This window comes from Carlito syrichta, unplaced genomic scaffold (assembly GCF_000164805.1).
Source record: "Carlito syrichta isolate Samal-C Ts95f unplaced genomic scaffold, Tarsius_syrichta-2.0.1 Scaffold303298, whole genome shotgun sequence".
NCBI lineage: Eukaryota > Metazoa > Chordata > Mammalia > Primates > Tarsiidae > Carlito > Carlito syrichta.
The window spans coordinates 37,742-42,195 of record NW_007247394.1 but is presented as its reverse complement, the minus strand read 5'-3'; positions in this window follow the sequence as shown (position 1 = coordinate 42,195).

Below are 4,454 nucleotides of genomic sequence, written 5' to 3'. Positions count from 1 at the left end.
GCTTTGAGTCTGAGGCCTGCTCTCTTTATAAAAAGAAAGTGTGTAGCTGGTAGGTGTTAAGGACTCACACCCATCTGAGACTTTCTCCTTAGTATAATCAACATTGAAAGGCAACTGAGGAAGAAATGACTCTCTCTATCCATTTCAGAGTTTAAAACTCCCTGTCAAGCCACTTGAAATGTGCACACTGTAGACTTTAGGAATCCTTGCCCCTAGTAATAAAGGAGGTTCTTTTTGTAATTTTAGAATTTGAAGGTATATGTGAGGATTTGTTACATAGCTATATTGCGTGAAGGTGAGGTTTAGGCTTCTGACAAGCCCACCACCTCTCCCACCAGTGGTGACCATGATACCCAATGGGTGGTTTTATATCCCTACCTCCCTCCTTTAGCAGTGCCTGGTGTCTTTTATTTCCATATGTGTGCCCGTGTGTGTTCAGTGTTTAGTACCCACTTATGAGTGAGAACATTCAGCTTTCTGTTTCTGTGATAATTCACCAAGAATTCTGGTGTCCAGTGGCATCCGTCTTGCTGCAAATGCCATGATTTTGTTCTTTCTTTTGGTGATATAATCTTCCATGGTGTATATATACCATATTTTGTGTCCAGTCCATGGTCAGTGGGCACCTGGATTGGTTCCATGTTTTTGTTATTGTGAATAGTACTGCAATAAACATGAATGTAGGTGTCTTTTTGGTAGAATGATTTGTGCTCCCTTAGGTATATTCCCAGAATAGGGATTGCTGGGTATAATGGTAGCTCTATTTTTAGTTGTGAGAAATCTAAAAGGGGATTCTGAAATCTACCCAGCTTACCTGGCCTTGAATTTCTATCCTATCCTTCATCTCCTGTGTCTTTGGAGTCTTTGATGAAAGCCACCATCTCTGCAGACACAGACATGGGCAGTGGCTCACACCTGTAACCCAGCACTTTAGGTGGCTGGGAAAGGAGGATTACTTGAGGCCAGGAGCCGGAAAACAACCTGGGCAACATAGTAAAACCTTGTCTCTGCATACATATATAAGAAACAAATTAGTTATTCAGTTCCTACTCAACCACCCCCTCAGTTTCCTTGTCTACAAAATGGGGATAATAATAGCACCTTCCATAGAGCTATAGTGAGAATTAAATCAGTTAAATATATACAACATTTCAATTAATACTGGCACATAGTCAATGCTATATGTCTGCTATATTACTAATAATTTTTTTTTTGGTCAGGGTCTCACTCTGTCACCCAGACTGAAGTGCAGTGGCACCGCCATGACAACCACAGCTTACAGCAGCCTTCAGGCAATCCTTCTACCTAAGCATCCCAAGTAGCTGAGACTATAGGTGTGCACCACTACATTTGTCTAATGTTTTTTTTTTTTGTAGGGACGAGGTTTCCCTATGTTACTTAGGCTGGTCTCAAACTCCTGAACTCATGCAATCCACTCACGTCAGCCTCCCAAAGTGCTAGGATTATAGGTGTGAGTCATTGCACCCAGTCAATGATTATTAATAAACCCATCAATTAGGTATATAATTGTTTATTTCCACCATTGCTTTTTGCCTCATGGTAAGCTTTGTGGGGACTAGAAGAAGAATAAGACTTTAATGAATTTATAATTTTACCAGAAGTGTGTGTATATATACAAAACATAATAAAACAGTTATATGGCAGTGTTTTAAAAGCCCAATTAGCAGCCAAAAATCACACTAAGTACAGACACACACCAAACTGCTAGTTGCTTTCATCTCCATTGGCCTCTGCAGATCCATTCTTTGCCCTCCTCTCCCTGTTTTGGGCTTCCAAGGAGCAGACCCCTGTGGTCTGTGTAATGCCCACCTCTTGATCTCTTCCAGTTAGGGTCAGCCAATGGGAGGTACGGGCAGGAAATCAGATGGTGCGAGAGAGAGAGGTCAAGGTATTTCTTCCTGTTTCCCCTGCCATGGAGCTATGCTTCTGGTAGTGGTTGCTTTCTCCTATGGCCCCAGCCCAACAGACTCCAGCCATTTCTTTCTTCCTTTTGCCCTTCAGGCTTCCCACTGTTGCTGGTCCCTGGAGACTTTGGCATTCTTTATTGAATCCTCAGCTCTGCCTTCACCTCTGTAAATAGTTCCTTTGTTGGACTGTCTTCAGTCAATTCCTTTTGGAAGAAATTCTGTTTCCTGCCAGGATCATGATTGATCCAAGAACTACAGGGCATCAGTAATCTGGAAAGTATCCACTCTCTGAATAACTCTAAGAACTAGTACTAAGGTACATTAAGAGCGTAATGTAGGAGATAACAGAATAATCCAGACTTTCTCACATGGTCAGAAATTATCCTGTAACAATAATAGTGATGACTGTCATGTTTTGAACTTTGGTGACCGCCATGTTTGAACACTAACTATATAGCAGGCACTTTGCTAAGTCCTTTTACATGCTTCATTTCATTTAACCCTCCCGAAAACTAATAAGCTTATTAATCCTCATTTTAAAATAAAGACACAGATGTAGAGAGAGGAAAAAAAAAACACCCTTTCCAGTTGAGGACAGGGCAGAATTCTGTCTTACCACCAGGATATGCAGTCTATCTTAAGCACCAGGTTACAAAGCTTCCTTTCTACTACGATGCCACTAGGACTGAGATACCATAGATTTCAGAGAACTGGGGGGCAGAAGCACCTACTGCCTTTTTTCTGGAGCACATGGTTTCCTGCAATTTTTTTAAGACTATTAACCAAGAAAAAATGTTGTTTTCAAAATCCCTCAGATTAGCTCTCTCTTGGCCATTTTAGAATATTTGCATTAAAACTAATGAGCAGGAAAAAGAAATATAAATATATATGTTTATTTCTCCTAGTTTGTGAAAACTGATTCTATCCCCTAAAATCACATTATTTGACTGAATTTGTTAATCTGAGTACCCAATTACCTTCTAGGTAGCTTTATATTAGCACCCACCGGTATAGCCCTCCTTTCTAAGCAGAGATCTCTCTCTCTCTCTCTCTCTCTCTCTCTCTCTCTCTCTCTCTCTCTATTTCTCTCTCTCTCTCTCTCTCTCTCTCTCTTTCTCTCTCTCCCCCAGCCCCTTCTCTAACTCTCTCCCCGCCTCTTTCCCCCTCACACTCTGGGCTTTAACCCCAACTACCTACTTTTCTCTGAAACAATTTTTCTACCTATTTTTTTCAAATACTACAACAAAAGCCTTCAAGAAAAAAAAAAGTGATCCTGTTTTCTTCCCAAAGCCAGCTGTTCCCTGACACAAAGTAACAGTGATACTAAACATTGCTAGCAATTGTTATGAAAATGCATTTCTCTGTATCCTGTTGTCATGGCAGCTAAAGATCAAGACATGCCTACTACATACAGCAATTTATACTGATTTGAAAGACTGTTTGGGGAGAAACATTAAAATGCATAATCGAATGCATTTGAAACCATAGCCTGACAAAGTACAATATCAGTTATTCAAATAACATTTCTAAAGCAAAGTACATCATTTATTTCAATCAATGCTGTGTTCCTTATTTATGCTCATGGAGTTAACTTTAATTTCCAGCACACTGGCAATTTTATTATTTCTCCCTGCATTCAGAATCTTCCTATTACCTTTGCTCAAGCACTGGCCAGCCTAACACAGACAGCAACACCCAAGTCACATTGTGAGACCCAGAGCTACTATGGCATTTTTCTCTATTGAGTCTTTGTTTGCTGAGCTGGGGGCATCCCTTAGGTGAATTTCTCCCTTGGACAGCAATTGTTTGAAAAGTCACGGCGTGGCCAATTCTGCTTCATCCAGATTGTAATATCACTGCAAGATACTGTACCATACATATTGCATTTTTGCTTCTCCATGGAGGATGGGGAGAAAAGTACAAGAATAGGAAAGATAGAAGGTGGATGATGCCAAAGAGAGAGATAAGGGGTTTAGATGCAAATAATTGAGTACAAAATACCACTTTTATTAACAATTTGGATGGTAGTTCTTTTCCCTAATCCTTTTTATTGGTTATCCCTCAAAATCACCCAGGGAGACGACTGGCATTTGGCAGGCAGGGAAACAGAGGCATGGGGGGATTAAGGGACTACAGTCACAGAACAGATCAGTAGCTGAGCTAGGATGAGAACTCAGAATTCTGACATTCCTGAACTATTGTTCAACTAGTGGCCTGCTGGACGTAGGTCTAAGGAATTTTTTTGAGATTGTCTAGAGCTTAACTGACCGCCACCCCTCCAAGGATAATTAGTTCTACTGCTTTTCCCATAACTGTGTAATATACACCAACATTTTGGCTTTGACTTGATGAAACAGCTTTTCATTCCACTTCAGGATAGTCACTGATTTCAACCTCTCAAATCCTGCCCTTCAAAATTGGCATTTGCATGCCAGAAGCCGCAAACAGCCTCCTATAAGGTCCAGCTTTCCCTCTTAAATTGTGTGCTCCAGTCAAATGTATATATCCACACTCAGCATGGAATAG